The sequence below is a fragment of the Sturnus vulgaris genome, chromosome Z (assembly GCF_052056855.1).
Source record: "Sturnus vulgaris isolate bStuVul1 chromosome Z, bStuVul1.hap1, whole genome shotgun sequence".
Lineage (NCBI taxonomy): Eukaryota > Metazoa > Chordata > Aves > Passeriformes > Sturnidae > Sturnus > Sturnus vulgaris.
This window is the reverse complement of record NC_142283.1, coordinates 63,191,374-63,209,736: the sequence shown is the minus strand read 5'-3', so window position 1 is coordinate 63,209,736 and position 18,363 is coordinate 63,191,374. Positions and strand designations below refer to the sequence as shown.

The 18,363-nt window shown below is 34.5% G+C and overlaps 1 long non-coding RNA gene across 1 annotated transcript; it reads left to right on the top strand.

Moving 5' to 3' along the window:
• The first annotated feature begins 55 nt into the window (after nucleotides 1-55).
• Nucleotides 56-18,093, top strand: LOC148219879 (uncharacterized). Its single transcript, XR_015799670.1, has 3 exons — nucleotides 56-158; nucleotides 263-366; nucleotides 15,302-18,093. It is a non-coding gene; the product is annotated as an uncharacterized LOC148219879 (long non-coding RNA).
• The last annotated feature ends 270 nt before the right edge of the window (nucleotides 18,094-18,363 follow it).

Genomic DNA, 18,363 nt, shown 5'->3' with positions numbered 1-18,363 from the left:
AGGAGGAGGAGGAGAGGAGGGGCTGGCATCCCGCTCAGAAATATTTAAAGCCAGGCTGGAGGCCGGGTGGGGCAGAGCAGACCTGCCTGGGGGCTGTGGTCGGGAAGCGGAGGGTGCTGGGGTGTGAAGGAGGCGGGAGAGGCGAGACGAGGATGCCGGTAGGGCGCAGGGATGGGAGTGGGACCGGGAGTGAATGCGGAGGGGCTCGGGGCCGCTGGTGCCGCAGCCTGCCTCCCCTGAGGCTTTCCTCTCCCTTCCTGAGGCCGTGGCTGCTGGCCGGACAGGACTCCCTCCAGAGGGACTCTCACTGCCGGGCGACAGCAGGTGGCAAAGTTGCTCACGCCCCTGTTCACCGAGAACATTGAGGTGGGTTAAAAATGGGTTCTAACTCCTTAAACTACCCCTCTCGCCACCCCTTATTCCCTATATCCTGCTTCCAGTTCACATCAGGTTCAGAAATCGTGTTTCCCAACTTGAAACCTTCCCCTGGTCTTCGCCGATGAGTAAGCTCCCTCCCCACGAGGAGTAAGACTGGCTGCAAATCAAGGCGAGGAAGGTTTAATTATAGCGATGCTGAGCCTATAGAGAAGCTTTTATATGACATACCACTTGCTCCAGGACATAGTAACTGCCGCGGGAAAAAATTATTTAAAGTTAAAATCCACAGAATAGGAACTTTATACTAAAGTGATCTTTTTAATTAGTTTTACATTTCAAATTCTTTTCTGCTTACACACAGCCAATAATTCACACTGGAAGGGAATTGCATTTTTATTAAGTTTCTTTTTTTCTTTTTATTTTTAAATTTTTTTTTAAAGCATTGATATTTGTCCTGTGTGGTAATATTCTAAAATGTAGCTGTTTTTCGGGGCAAAATTATAATCTCCACCTTCCTGATAAAATTTGAAAAGGGCACATGCAAGTGTTCATTTGAAAACTAACCATACAAATTTGTTTGGTCCTTCTATTCTGTTTGCCAGAGTATCAGTACTAAGAAAGAAAGCATTGCAAAAATGTCTCCTACAATATCGTTACAAAAACATGCATTTCCTTCTAATCAGTGTTCATCTACTCATTAGACTGTTCTGATTAGCTTCATGCACAACTTCTACTTTCTCAGTCATAAAATTGGTCTTGCCAATCTTTTTCCCTTTCTATCCCAGATCTGCAATTATTTTAATCCTCATACATCTTTCTCTGAACTTAATTTCTTATTAATGCAAAAGTACACTTATGCCAATTCTTTATTGTGTTGATGTATTTTTTCCGTTCTCCATCTTAAAAGTCAGCCTTCCTTTATAAACATATAGTTCTGCAAAAATTAAGACTCACCCTCCAAACATATACATAAAAGATTTTGTTGGGCAAAACTCCCAGTCTGTGTTCCTTTGAGCCCTGAGCTCCTAGATAATCCTGGAAATGATGCACCATCCCTTCAGGTTTTCTCTCCTGCCATAAAGAACTGTTAGTTTCAACAAAAAGTCTCCCAGAAAATAATAAATTGAAATAAATAAGTACCAGAAAAGAGCCAAAGTAGTACTTCCATTGAAGGAAACTCGAGCTTGAGCTCACATTTATCAAGTTCTAATTCTCCTGCTATTTATCCAGACATCTAAGACTATATCCAAGCCAGATCCATCTTAGATCCTACCATTTTCCCAACTATGTCAGGCTGTGGCAGTTTTGACAGCATGTACAGAAGACAAAAGTGGGACAACAAAAAGAGAGACTCAAGTCAGACAACAGGAGAGAATTACACCCAAAATGTAACAATGGGGATAATTGCATTGTGGAATATAGGCATATAGGATGCAATTCTGTGAAAAATTCAGAGAAGAGGAAATAACTTTTTATCCTTGTTAACATCCTCTGGGATACTGCAAGGGGACTGTATTTCACAATTGCTAGTTGCCTCTACCTTAAAATTAGACAAAACTTTTGTGACCAATTTCACAGAATCACAGAACTACCATTTGGAAAGGCCTTTGTAAGATTGTCCAATCTAACCTTAAGCTCACAATGGGTTGTCATCAATACTAGATCACATCAGCCACAGCTTTCTCTGAATCTAAAAACCCTTCAACAGAAATTCGTCGGCCTCTGTGGATGGTCTGCTATGATGCTTCACCACATCCCTAATGAAGACAATTTTCCTGATGTTCAATCTGAACCTCCCAATCAGGGGGCCTTGCCCCTCATTAAACAGCATGCCACCACTTACAAGACCTTAAATTTGTTGTCTTTTGCAACTAATCTTCCCATAGCTGCAGGCTCCCTTTAGATTACCTTTTACCTCCTCTGCACCAGACTCAGCAAGCTCTGTCCCTTCAAGCACTCATCACTGATCATGTTCCCTTGTCCATCCTGGTCAACTCTTCTGGGTTCTCAGCGTTTCCATTCATCCACTGCAGTCACTTTGGTACATAGTTTGCTTTATTTATGATGAAAAGTACACTGTTCAGCTGTTGCCCAACCTACAGTCCACTGAAGCTCCCAGATCCTTTCTAGTAGGGGCACGATCTAGTCAGTCACTTGCCAGCCTGTGCTTCAGGTTATTCTGACTGGGTACCCGACACTACAGTTCAAAAAGGGCTCTGGTATCAGCCCGTTGTTTACCACCTGCCAGCCAGATTCTGAAAGACCATTCTCTGCACTTCAGTCCTACCTAACAGTCTGTTCATCCCATTGAGAATTCCTCAGTTTCAAAATTAAAATGTTTTGAGGCATTATTTTAAAATCCTTACTAAACTGAAGGTGTATTACACCCACTGTTCTGTATGCTGAACAGTCTTTTCATAATGGCACAAAATCAGGTCAAATACAAGTTATTTGCCCTCAGTAAATCTAAGTGTTGAGTAGTCCTGACTATATTCCTGCTTTTACAGGTCTTGATATAGATTTAGAAGTGTGCTTGTAGCTTTCCAGCAACTCATGTGAGATCAGTAAGTCTATAGTACTTCCATTATTCTTCTTATCTTTCTTAAGAGTGGGTGTAGCAGTGACCTTTTCCCGGCTAACAGGGACTTCCCTTAACCACCATCACTTTCCACAGATAAAAACCAGCCCTATGGATGGTTTGACACTGGCATTGCATTTTGGCAGTGAACTTACATTTGAGCTCATAAGGCACTTTTGGTATTCCCCATTCAATCTCAGAGTTTGCCAAATGTTTTTAGACACCAAGTTCAATTTGACAGATAATCAAAGAATATTAGCATTTAAAATAAAAAAAAATTGTCTCTGAGAAACTGAAAATACAGCAGAAGTACAACCTCCTGTACAATCAAATGCCAGTATTTGCACAAGTAGAAGTTGCATTAGAATTAATCATTAAATCTACATGAATTCTTTATTTTTTCTGACTATTTTGGTTTGGTTTTTGTTGTTGGTTGCTTGGGGTTTTTTTTTTTCTCTTTTATTTTTCTGTTTGTGGTAGGTTGTGTGTGTGGTTTTTTTCTTGTGCAGAAATCTTACTGTAGCTTCATGCCAAAGAGACTTCATAAAAGTAGTCATTCTTTTAAATAACAGCATTGGTGTATTCCATTTGACTATCCATTTTACAGTATTAAAAATAATGTGGTTTTGAATTTACAAAGTATTTTTCAAAAACATTAAAGACACAAATAGAATGTTGCTTGCTATAGTATTTCACAAATAGAATCTGAACCATAGGGCACAAGACATGGCACAGTAAAAAGGCCATGTATAAAGTATATGTAAAAAAGTATAAGTATGTTCGGACGCTCTTAAATATCTGACTTTCATTTCACCTGCCAATCTTTTTGTATTTAAATTTTTAAAATAACATTTCTATGTCCAGTTTTTTGTTACACCAATATGCTAAGACCATGCAAGAACATTTACACAAAATATTTATACTTCCCTGCAAAATACAATATAAATGGAAGCTAGTTGTTTTATCTAAAAATCAAACAGACAAGTAAAAAAGAACATATAGTATCTTTCTGTCAATATTTCCTATATGAAATCAAGACAAATATTTCCTTACTTGCCTACCTTATATCACACAGAATCCTCAAAAGTATTAAATATGATGACAACTCAATAGCAATAGAACAGTCTACATTTGAGAGTTGTAACTGAAAATTATTTAGAAGAATACCATTCTTTCCATTTTCCTAAAATGTGCCTGAGCCTCCTCACAAGAAACTAGAAACTCCTTAGTAAGTTGAAGCTCAAGTATAAGAACTACTTCTCCAGCCACACCCAACTTGAGAGCCTTGCCTTATCAGAGCTTTTTGTGTACATGATACCAAAATGCATGAAGATTCACAAAATAAGATGTAACATTTTGCCTCGTAAGAGAATGCCATTTTAAGTTATTCTTTACCTTTCAAATATTTGTTAGAAGCATGTCCTTGATTTCAAGAAGTACTTAGAATAATAGAAAGAATTGCTCTCAAAAAATAAAAATTCTGTTTGCTTTTGTAGCTTTGTTGACAAAGGTTTTGATAATATTTTCAAGGCTCTCTTCAGCTGATGGTGCTAGTATTCACAGTGTACTAGATAAACTGCTATATCACTTACTCCTTCAGAACAACATTGCAATTCTTAACAGACATTTGTGACAGTACCGCACTAAAGAGAAGTATTTCTGACACAGAAAAAATAATGGAGTCCCTCTTATTTTTTACCTTCATTTCCTGGTGTAATAATGACATGCAATCCTTACAAACCTATGTCTTTTATTTTTGGCTGGAATATAAGGGAAATATATTACCTACATGCAATAGAAAAAAAATCAAAATTGAGATAGAAACATATCATTGAAGGAGATAACAATATATTAAGGAGATAAAAAGTAGAAGTAGATTAGAAAGGAAATTATTCAGCTATTTAATTAAGAAACTAACAATATCCACCCACCTCATGTCAGAGAAGATGCTTTTTTAATAGTTTACAGACCTTGTAAACCGTGGTAAAGTGAGAGGAAATACATTGCATCATCTCTACAACAAAAGAAACAACGGTAACACCTGAACATAGATGACAATAAATGTTGTTCAGTAGAATTCACCACTGATTTCAGCATGGATATTAGTTCTGTTATAATTCAGTGCAATGGCACTTAAGAAGCTGTACTATATTTTACATACACAGATTCACTGAGGTCTTTTAAGTCCAATAAGATTGAATTTCAGATACAGTGGAGAGTCACTAGCTGTTCATATAAAATTTTGTATCACATCTGACTCATAAGACTGAAACACATTCCTGCTGCTAGCAATGTAAAAGGAATTCAGCAGATCATCATTCTATAACTCAACAGAAAGCATGAATTATTAAAAAGGAAAAAAATGAGAGCTTTAAAAAGTAGAAGACTGAGTAAATATAGAATATTTTATTAGTTGTGTGACTTTAAATCCTAGAAAAAGAAAATATTAAAATAATATACCCATATAGGTATCACACAATCTATTTGTAGAATGTTTTTTACATTACACAAACTTTTTTGCCATTGCAGACAAGGGACAGTTAAACTAAGATCGCTGTTTCTGTTTCAATATGTATTCTGAAATCCTATTGCAGAAAGAATAGTCTAAGAATAGACCAATAGTCTTTTTTTGTTGAATGGCTTTTGTAAATAATGGAACAACTCCATAATTCTACTGAAATTACTATTAACATGATAAAGAGGGGAGTAATCTAGAACTGTATAAATATGCAGGTTTGATTCTTATCACCTATTAGGAAGGCTGTTTTTCCAGTTTGTGAAAGATATTCCTGCAGGTTGCTCCATGGGGATTTATTTTTTATATAGTTTTAAGTCAGGAATAACACTTCCCAGTTTTGAAAAAAAAAACAGCATTGCAATCTGATTAGCTTCTATACATAAATGTAATTAAAGTGCTTTATTTATTACCCTACAGGTGATATTTTTGAGTGTTTTTTAACTTTTCCTGTGTTCAGTCACAATGGATTCAAAGATCTACTTAGAATCAGTGATATAGATACCAAATTAATTTATAGTATAAAGCAAAACAGAAATCATATCCATTTAAGTATTTGCTACAATAAAAAGTACTACATATCTTTCAAAATCTGAATATAAAACCAAAGCTAACAATTTCCTGTGAGCACGGTTTATATTTCTTACGGAGTTTATGCCAGGAGGATGTTTCTTTGAATTTATTGACATTTCAATTGTAAAAGCATTGCTTTTCTGTATAGATTGTATTCTTGCTTTGTGTATTAAAGCACTGAGTTCAGTCCAGTGCAATACATTCATCATAACCCAGCCACAGAGAAATATCGTGACATACAAAGCCAGCCCTCTTCTTTTATCCAGGTAGTTTAAAATATGTAAAGTATGTAAGAACCGAGTATTTGATAGTGCGGTTACATGGACAGACAAAGCCAAAGCCAAAGCTTTGACACCCCCAGGCTGGTGCAGCTCTACTGATGAAAAGCTGAGTTGACTGAGATGAAAGGCATTTTGCACCCACTAAGTTCACAATTTCATGTAACCTCCCACTTGGAGCAGTGAGCAGACTCACTCTATTTCAGAAGTGTGCTAAAAACCACAAGCTCAATTCTCCCCAGGACTACATAATTATTGAACATAAAAGGTGACAGAACTTAACATTTACTTGACTGCCTTGATTTGCAGCTGGAGTAGGAAACAGCAGCAGTTATTACTTTGCCAGTTGGATAGCACAAGAGCAAGAGGGGAGGGATTTAGCACAATTAGTGCTCTTCCCATTGCCTCTTCTCCACTGTACCACAGCAGCAGATTAAACAAACCATAAACCTTGGGACACCCTCTGTGGAGTTTCTTTTTATGTAGCAGTAGGGGGTGGTTCTACGTTGACTGAAACGTTTTTCCAAAGTAGTTCCCAGATAATACAGCTACTTTTCATCAGCCCTTGATCAGGAAAAACATCACTGATTGAGCACTTAACCCATTTTGAACAAGGTTTGAAGGATAAAGATACTCCTGCAGTTTCTTTTAAATTCTATCAGTTGAATTAGTGATTCGCTCACTTCAAACAAAGGTCCATAGGTGGCATCCAAAATATTTGTTAGGTTTACACTTGTATGGAACATGGTGGCTTCAGGTTTCAGGGGTTTATGAGCATTTCATTTCTGTAAGACATAATTGCACAGCTTGAAATCCTCTTGATTTTATTCTGACTTCTGACAAACACGAAATCCTACCAGTTTAAAAAATTCCCTTAAATCTAGTTTCACTCAATTCTTGGAAAAAAAAAAAAAAGTATGAAACCATACTGAAATAACAAACACTAGGACAAAAACTTACAAAAATCCCAAAACCTGGAGCACTCCAGGCAAAATCCAAGGCAGGTGAGTGTTGCATGGTTTAAAGTTTTAATCAATCTCTTTCTAAAGCTGCTAGAAAATTCAAATTCTAACTGCAAAGATTGAGCTTCTGAATACAGATCGATAAGCTATTTATTCAGAGCTAGGCAGTATAATTCTAGGGGTCCTTTATATTACCAAAGCTGTATGTGAAGCTTACTACTCGTTGTCTTAATGTATTTCAGAATTTCTAATCAGAGTTTGGATTACTGAACCATCCCTTATATCTGCTATTTAAATTCTCTTGAAGATACCAAAAACCAACAAAAAATAGAGGCTACTTCATATTTCATCAATTCAACTGAAGCAATATTTCTGGTACGGTTAATGTTGAAACAACTATTTTAATCAGATACTTTTCTCTCTTCACCTCTTCCATTTCTTTAAACTCTCACTTAGCTTTAACAGTTTAACAGTCTCCAACTTTATCAAGCAAGATTGAAAGAAAAGGTATGTTTTTAAATTAGCCTTAAAGTAGTCACTTTGCAGGAATAGCAATACATGTATTTTGGCTGAGTATTCTCAGGTAATAAGAAGGCAAATGAATGGAAAGGTTCATGCCAATAGATTCCAGTTAGTTACACTCAAGCCCTCCTAAAAATATATATTATCTTATTTGTATTTCTAAATAAAGCAGTAGATCCTATAACCATTACTAGAATTAATAATATAGTTAATTTTCTTGGAAACAGCATTCAGAATGAAATGGCATTCATCTGTATCATATATTTCTGTTACTGGACTTACTTAACATGTATCTAATCTTAACTTTGTCAGATACAGACCAGAATTTCAAAATATAATGCATTTAAACTAATTAAAGTGTAAAAATCTATAACAGAAGAGAAACTTAATATTTTTAATTATATATTCAAGAATAAGGTCATTTTTTACAAAGAAATTATTCTTAAGCAAGCAAGTCATATAGATATAATTTATCTTAACAAATTACATTTCCAGTAAAATACATCTTTTTTTACTTGCTTTTGGTCAATCAAAAATATTAAGAGTTTGAATAATAAAATGTAATTTTGCATGTTGATGGATTTCTTGTTATTTAAATGAAGGATAGAGGAGAAAGTAGCATCCATTAATGTGTGTGAGTATAAAAACTGGCAATGTAATTTCCCTTCTGTAATTTTCCAAAATAAAGGTCTTTATTGAAGGATGTTAACTTCAAGACTAAAAAGGGGTTAAAAGCATTATTTGTCAAAATTGTCATTTGTTACTTGTTCATCTTATACTTGCTGAAAATACTCTGATAATATTAATGGCTTTTTTTTCTAAGCTTAAGTCATATTGGTTTGATAGTCCTCCAGCTAAAACCACTAGGAAGGTTTTCTGCTGTCTTCATTGAAACTTAGATTGTTCAACTCATATTTGAGCTACAAGTGAGCGTTATTTAAATTGCAGTACTTGCCTGAAGCCTGTATAATGTATCAAGTTTAGTTATACTCTGAAAATATGAAATTCATTGGCTGAAAATTCTGTCACAATTGTCAAATTAATCACTTGCATAAGAGTACTGCCCTCCAGAGACAAATGTGAAAGATCTCACAGGCAACTGTTTGCACAGTAAAATGCCATGTTTTTCAAATTACTTCTTTTACAGAAGTTGTGGAATGTTTTTATCTGATCTTATCACTTCAGCTAGCACCCACCCATTTTCTTCACCTCCTCCTTTCCTCTCACTAGTATTTTCAAATGGAGAGAAATAAAGATTGAATTATTAAAATGTACTTTTCCATGCTTTAAAAAGAAAAAAAAAAAAAAAAAGTGAGCTTCTGCTTGATATTTGCAGAATTTATAAACCTTATAGGTATGCTAGCCAGGTTGTCACTATCCAAGGCAGCAATCCCAAAGAGAGAAACTCTGAAACCGTTCCCAGCTGTGTATCTCCTGGGACAGTGTTAACTGAAACACTGTTACCCTGCTTCTCCTCCAGCTCATCAGCAGCTTTACTGAGGCAGTAGTAGACTTACAAAATTATTACCTCTTTTAGAGCTCTGTGACTACATGCTGCTTGTACTAACATGGCCCAGTGCAATCAGAATGTGTTAATTTTGTACTCAAAAAGAGATTAAGATGGGGTCGAGGATACTGGAAACTATCAGTACCCAGCTGCTATTGTGAGAATATGATTAGCACCTCAGAATTAAGGAGGAGCTTTTGGAAAGTTTCGTCTTTCCATTTTTGTTACTAGCGGATTGGAGATTATATGTCTCAATGTTTCTTTAAAAGAGAACTCTTTAAAGAAAGAATGTTCACATATTCAGCATCATGAGAGTATTCTTGAGCAAAAACAGCACCTTTCCATGCTCATAAAATGTTGCTAATGAATACTTTCCCAAAAGTGTGTGTGATCTGTATCCTTGTAAGAAGCAACAAATACTGCAATATCTACCTACAGAATAAATTAAGTACCGGTTTATTTTCTTGCAATGTGAAATAACAAAAAAATTATTTCATTAAAACTTGGGGTTTAAATGCAAGCAAACACCTCATACATCAGGGAATTAGGATTTCGAGCGCCACTGATCTCTCAGGTGATGAAAACATCACTTTTGATCTTATTCATGATAAATACCTAATATTAATTTAATGTTGAAGTAAAAACCACCACCAGTAGCCCAACACTCATGATTTCTCTGACTGAGAGATAGTGCTCAGTAAGAAATTGTAATCCACTTACTTCTTTTATTAGTAAAATAATTGCTGGCAGTAAATGCTGTCATAAAACAGGTAGTGTTGGGCAATTTCAGTTGAAATTATTGAGACAAAAAAAAAATCCAACAATAAATTCTAAGTGAATTTTATATTCTTTTTTCATTCTCTTTCATTGTTCTACTGCTATTAAAAATATTCTGACTGTTTCCAAAGCATTTTGCACATTTGTGCACATTTTGCACAACACAATATGTTGTGGCATACCCTCCTAATTCTCAGTTAAGTGCCTTGTATAATTGATACATTTGTATTATGTAACTATTAAGCATCATACAGGTCTTAATTTTTTATATGGAAAATGCTAGGAGAAGGAGAAATTATATTAATTAAACCGATTTCAACAATGTAATTTATTAATTTTCTATTAATACCAGTTCCCTGATACTCCCTGTTAATTCAGTCATATTCTATGCACATTTTATTAGCCTTGACAAAATGTATGAAAATGGTAGCATAGCTTTTCCAGGAGATTTCTTTGCTTGTCTTCACCTTGTTTCTTGGCAAATGCCTTACCACAATCAAGCTTGGCTTAAGAATTTGAGTTTCTGTGTTTTGCAGAGTGAGAGGTTTTCTCCAAATATCTTCCAAAATTTTTCAGGAGTGCAGGCTATTTATCTAATAACCTTCCTAAGTTTTCTGTACTATTTAAAGTAATTTTAATTTTTAATTAAAGCAGATAATAATTACTGAATTCCCTGTGTTAAAGCTGCTCGTCCTATCACCTGGAATCAAATGAATGATCAATAAAATTTGTTTTGTTTTGTTTTAGCTTTTTAAATTGGATTTTTAAATAAGCTTTAAAACCAAAGGAGAGCACACAATTTTTTTTTTCTCATTGTAATGCTAATAGCATCTAATTAATTGGTGCAAAAGAAAGTAACAATTGCTACTGCTGCGTTAGAGGACTCTATTACTTCTGTTATCCTGCACTATCATCATGGATCACTGGAAAGCATTCTACAGTAGCTTTGCAAATTTTTTATTTAACTGACTATGCTGACACTGAGACTGAAAAGCAAAGATTTTTTGTCAGTTAAAGCAAAGCTATTCAAAGGTCTAAATTAAAATTAAAAAGTTTGAGGCTTGGATGTCTCTGACTTCAATTACTTTTAGCTACACTACTGTCAATATTTAAACTGAAATGCCGAAACCTCAAATGCTTTTTGAAAATTGCAACAACTGCATTTGTATTTCAGTTTTCTATAATACATGTTCTCTGACATTACTGTCCTGGTCATCTCAGACTACTTCTGCTCAATATTTAAAATAACTTGGACAATTTAGTGTTTATTTCCTGAATTTTTTTTTTCAACACAGTTCAAGGTCTTTCTCATCTTTACTTGGGCTTTGTTAGACTGCTCTCACTAATATTTTTAATATTTTTTTTTTATTGATGGAGATTTTTTTGAGGTTTGAGGTTTTATTTCCAAAATTAAAGATGTATCAAGGCTAGGTAAAACAACACAATATTGAATTCACTGTCCTCAAATAAAGGGGAAACTCTTACATCTAGAAATTTCTCACCATTTCATAAATTGCAAATTTCACATCTCATCTGTCTACATCTGTTATGTAAGCTCAAGCAAGGAATAATGGCTCTTAAATTCAGCTTGCAATTGGAATGCTACTTATAGTTGACTTGAGATTCGGGATGCTCAGGTTCTATTCAGGTTCTATTCAGAAATGGAGATTCCAAAAACCACAACAGACACGATTTGATTACATACTAAGGCTTTTGGAAAGAAGAAAAATCCTCTGAGGTCAGGTCATCACAACCATAGAAAACTTTCTAATACAAATTCAATATTAACTAATATTGAAAGAAATATAACTCTCAAGTATATTCATCTGTAGGGATAAAACTGTTCTTCAGGCTGGCAGCTTCTACTTTATTTTGTGTAAATCTTCTCTAAAGTACATGTAACCTTTGCTCTATCCAGAAAACCAGTAACAATCATCTGAAATATAAGCATGTTAATGAAGAGCTTAAAGATTTTTAAACTACAGAAAACCCAACTTTTCTTGATTTATGTTTCTATCTTAATATTAGGGGTTTAAAGGATTTTTTAATATCTCCTTCATTTTTTGTGTGATTTCCTTCTCTACTGCATTATAAATATCATAGTTCTATTGATTTTAAAATAATTGCTATTCACTTCAAGTTAGCTTGTAATTTTTACTTAACAGAGAAAATCTTTATATTCTTTTTTTCTCTATTTTCATTTAAGGCTAAATTTATGGAACTATCTCCAGAGGAAACCCCAGATTACTGATGTCTTTACATTAATCTCCCACACAGCTTTTAGCACCTCTGTGTAGGCCGCGTCCTGTCACCACTTAATTAGAAAGGATTTTACCACCATCTCTTCATGCAGAAGAATCAGGCTTTGCAAGAATGTTCTAAATCAAGAAATTTTAGCATCAAACATAAACATGACAAGACCATAGTTATTGTCAGAATTTACACCAATTAATCTGTGAATCAAAAATCACAATTACATACAATTGATGCAGAAGGGAAATTGCTACTGATTCATGCATACATAATAAATGAAGCATTTCAACAACATTTGGGGCTAAAAATTTTTTTTCATGTGTTTTACTTTTGCAATTATAGAATATGATTAGACCTTTGACTGTGGAAAATAACAACCATGACATCAAGTTTTACTTCTGTTTATTTAATACCTTGCTGTAGTTTTCTCTCTATAGCTATCAAGTGGTGCTATTCACATTTGCACTTATGTTACTTATGAAAACCCTGACAATTCATTTCCTACAATTGCACAAAGCATTAAATAGTTTTGTTAACATAAAATGTCTTAGAAACCATGGTACTCAATATAGCATAAGTTACTGATACACATTTTGCAATTTACTGTATGCAGTCTACTCTAAGTACTCCATCAGTCATGCCTGTGTCCAGAGGTAATAACTTCAAAACATATTGAACTCAGGTGTTCTGTTGAAGATAAGGAACAGTTACAAATATGGCACAGAACATGAAAGACGGCTAATTGACATTGTGGCAGGCTAAGAAAAGCAGAATATGTGTGGTTAATACATGTCTTAACAGTTTACAGAGAATATAATAAACATCTGTAGGAATGGAAACATCTGGAGGAGAAAGGAGATATGACCTGAAACAGGTTAACAGAAGGAAACTAAGGAAGGAAATATTGCACTATGATTGCAATCAGAGAAAGACACAAAAGACACTGAAAGACACTTTTCAGACAAAGTTGTCATAAAAATCCAATTGCTTGTATATAAAACTAGATAAAAGGACCTAAAAATCCACACTGCTGATTTGTCTCAACTGAAATGTCTCAGATTCTACTGTTCAATGAATTTCTGGTCTTACACAGCTATCAAAAATTATCTTTATTTTCTGTTAAAGATATGCAGACCAGTCTGATGTGTCTGATCTGATAAGGCCATGGAGTGTCATAATGAATTCTTTTATTGTAAAGGCTATGAGGTTCTGTATCCATCTAATCACACTTTTCTCATCATCAAGCTGTGGTATTTAATCAACCTGTCACCTATATCAGAAAAAAAAGAAAAGAGATACCTTTGAATTAAAGAAAACTATGGTTGAAATGGTATGTGGCAAGAGAGAACAGAATAAAACTATTACCTAGCCATTACCTGAGATTGCACAGAAATTTATTTTGTTGAAAGTAGTAGCAGTCAACCAAATCTTACACTATCACATGGAGTAGATAGTCTGTATTCAGGAGTTAAAGCAACAGACCTAAGAAAAAACATCCATAAAATTTATTCAGTGCTTGGAAAGAGGTAAAACTAGAGTTACAGCCTTTCAGGGCTTGGCCCTTCTATTTCCTTTTCTATAGCAATAGCAAAAACTATCTGTCTATATATTTTTTCAAGATATATTTGAAATACTTTCTTTTAATATCCACTTTATAGACTATGTCTTTTAAAGAAGCCAATTTTATGGAAAGATAAACTATGCTGATTCTTCTGAAGAGGATCTTATTAACTTTCTTTTCAGAGATCTAATGTCCAGTCTTTATCTGAAGTGAAAGGGAAACCAGAAGATAATCTGGAGTCTTAGACTAGAAAAGGAAAAATAAAGTTAGTAGTTGAATGAATTTACTTAAATAACTGTTCTCAGAGAGTACACCTAGTGTGAAATATGTATGTGGAAATCGCTTTCTATGCTAGATCATTTCAATGTATCATTTTGATTACAAATGCAAAGAAAACAACTTCCTGTTTTCAGAAAATCCCATTTATTTCCCTGTGTTGCAAACTGGAATATTATTCATTTTCTGCTCTATTAATTTTCCACTTTTTTTTATGGTAATCAAAGAATTGATAAATAAATTCAATAAATTCAAATCTGACTTTCTCCATTTAAGCTTTATACTTAACAAGAGATAATACTATTTAAATTGAAAAAAAAGATCCATAGTGAAAAGAAAATGAAGTTTTATCGGTAAGAATACAAAATTATCTTTTTCTCTAAATAAAGTTTCAAGAAAATTATGTCATTTAATGAAATAGCATTTTGGTAGAATTTTTGCATTATGCAAATTCTTTTTCCATTTCAACAATGTGTAATCCTACAAGTGAAATGCCTTATCACAACTATCTAAATTATTCTATGTATATCTGGATGTTATATTTTACACTATTTAAATATCAGTCTTGAAAGCTGTTGGATGTTCAAATTCCGAAGTGATATTTGGAATCGGCTTTAATTGCATAATTTGTTAATAATGTGAACTGTTTCTGGAAACATGTTAAAAAGATACAAATCACAAAACAAATTAAGGTCTTGCTATGCACTTCCTTACGTATTAATTGAGCTACGGTTATCAATAGTCTGAACATGGATGAAATTTCTGCAGAATCAAGCTGAAGAAATGCATATTATTAACAGAAGGCCATGGACTAGGAAAATTTACTAATTACTAGGTTATGTGATCAGAGGCTTCTCTCCACACAATTGTACTGAAGAGATGTAAGAAATGCTGACAACCTCTTTATTCCCTACATAGCCCAGACCCTTTCTTTGTCTGTGCAACTCCTTGTCACTTGCTAATTTAGAGAAAGAATCACAATTGACAATAAAACCTGTAAATCAGTCTTAACAGAGATCATACAATAGCAGCTCTGCATATAGACCTATAGAAATATGTAAGTACTCATAATTAATGTGTTTCTGATTTGATTTTCCCTCTTGTGTGTTTTGGCTGCTCAGAGACTAGGCATCATTCTTCATAAAACCACACCAGGTGCCTCTGAGCTGCTCTGTGCATTCTCTCAACGATCAACCATATCCTTCTGGACCAAGGCAGCTCGGATGAAATTGTCCCAAAGACTGGATTCACCCACAACTTCTGGCTGGATCACCCTTTTGAAGTTATTTTTTTTTTTTCCCTTAGCTTTATGTGCCTCTGACAGTCCAGTTTCTTGTTTGTATTTATACACTGCTGCTATGGAGATGATTGATATGTCAGTCAGAGCGAGCCCAACACATCATCACTAGTGAAGCTAATCTAAAAGAATAATTTTCAACATGCAAAAAAATCCTTGTGAAGATGTAGTCCTCTGTCTGGATAAGCTTTCTGATTTCTTTTGTCATCTCTAAATTGATGTAAATATGACATATTGAAGAAGTGTATATTAAGATATTATTGTGTTATGCATTACTTTTCATATTGTACTATCATTGGTGAATCACTATGTTCAAATTTGCACAATTTTGAATAGTGTGTGGATTTGGGTTTGGTTGACTGCCCAAAGAAGTATTTTAACAAAACAACTATTTCACTGATTAACTACCCAAAAAACCCCCAGACAACACCTCAAATTTACAAATCTTTTAAGAAATATTAATAGAATAAATTGACTACTTATGTTACAGAAAGTAAAGCTGTGTTAATGAATGCCCAGCCTTCCCCCACCACATTGAAACCTTAACCCATTAGGAGCAGTTTTTACTTTTGAGATATCCCTAAGAAGGTGAGCAATTGTAGCTGTATTGGCACCAATAACCATCTAAGCAGATGAGTGTTCAATAGACTAAGAAGAATCATCAAGAGAAATAATTTAAAGGGGTCATTTAGCAAATGACCTGTCTCTTTAAAAAATCAAATAAGCTATGGAACAAGAAAACAGTCACTCCTACTCTATTAAATACAAAGAAAATTATGCAAATGCAAAACCAAAGAAGAGCGTGTAGGCATATTAAAGGTCTCCCCCTTTTATGGAATTCATAAAGGAATTTAATAAAAATTGAATAATAATACTTTAATCAAAAAAATACTACATAATCAGCCGTTGACTTGCTTTCCTCTAATATGATGGATAAACTGTGATTAAGGGCTTAGAAACAATAGAAGGACACCAAATTCGTTGAACAGAGAATCTCTGACAAAAAAGAAGTGCAGGTAGTAGAAGAAATAAATTTCCAGGGAGGAATACTGAAGTATCTCCGGGCTTTTCAGGCATGGCACCACTAAATCCAAAGCTCAAGATGAACCTGGCAACTGAGATGAAGGATAACAAAAATGTACATCAAGACAAAAATAAGAAGAAAATAAACATGGGCCTGCTGCTGAAGGGAGTAGGAAACCAAGTGACAAAGCATGTGGAAAATGCTGAAGTATCCAAACCATTCTTTTCCTTATTTTACTGGCAAGGTCTGTTCTCAGGCCTCCCAGGTCAACTTGTCCAAAAGCAAAGTTTGAGAAGGAGAAGATGCCAACCACCGTGGGGAAAGATCAAGTTAGGTTTAAGTTCCTGGAACCACATAGTATTGTTTCAGATTTTTTCCAGTTGTCTACTGCTTGAAAGTAACTGTTTCAAGATACATATATTAAACAATAATTATACTTTCTTTTCTAAACTAGAAAATACATGCACACATAGACTATTCATCCGCCATTTACAGTAACATCTGTTTCCAGTCTATGCTATATAAATAATTACATCAAATTGAAAAACTACAAATTTTACCATTGTTGATTAAAAGACCAAGAGTTGATCAAAATTCCAATTTTTTAAAAAGGACTTCAGAATAGTTAATGCTGGACTGTACACCGTACCTGCTGTCCACTATGTCCTCCACCTGGGCATCAGATCGAAATCATTCACTTAATGCTAGACATAAGGTTAAAAAAATCCTTTAATTTGGGAGATGACGGGCTGGAGGTAATTATGTAATCTGAAGTTATCCCCAAGTACTAAGAAATACTATTATGCAAGTAAGGATCTGCCATCTTCACAGCTTCCTTTCATCTCTTAAGCACCAAATCAATCCAACTCTTGCTAATAGAATTTTTTTATATTGTTCTTAAAAATTATTACAGGATACATATTTCACGATAGAAAATGTGAACACTGGTCACAAGAGCAGAAGACTCTTAAAAGCCAGAGCTTGGATTCCACAAACATTAAAGCTTCTAGCATCCACTTAACCTCAAGAATTCCCACTGATTTTTCCCACTGAGAAATGTGTACTTAAATGCTGACTCAGTTTTGGTTTCCACGATAATTAAATATAGTTTTCTCCATAGATACTGCAGTCAGAGTTGGTGTGACTGAGTCAGTATGATAGAAACACAGGTTCAATGTTAGTCTGGATGCATAACGACAGCAATGTGCTTAACTCCTACTACTAACAATTTAAAACCTTCCAAGACCTGATCAGTAAAATTCTCCCTGACATAGGAGGTTTAGTTTAAAGGTTGAGATAAATGTAAGGCATGTTTTTTTTCCCCCAAGATCTATCCTCAGCTAACAGGTAGAATAAAGAAGACACAAAAACAGGAGTCAAAAACTCTCAAATTCTCTCCATAGTTTGATTCCCGGCTTGTTCCTTAGCCTTGGCCAGTTGCACTTCCCTTTTGTATGCAGGTTTTCCTATACACAAAATGAAAATAACTGTGTTTTCACTAATTGGAAAGGTTATCCAAAGTATCGTGAAGATTTTCTCATGTTTATAGTGCTTTTAAAATACAGAAATACATAATAAAAACACTAAGAATTCTTGTGTTGCTCTTCATAATTCTTTACTAGCAGGTGACTCAGGGACCACACATGCTGTTGAATAGAGCCTAGATTCATGAGAAGCTTTCTGAGAAAAGTTACTACTTGGCAGGCTCAAGGTTAATTCTGAGTTTAAAAATAAATGAAATAACAATTTTTCACTTCTTTTCTTTCTCTCTTTCTCTTTCAGAAGTATCCAAACCATCGTTTCCACTTATTTTCACTACATACACTATTCTACTGAGTTGCAAATAAGTAAATCCGAAGAGC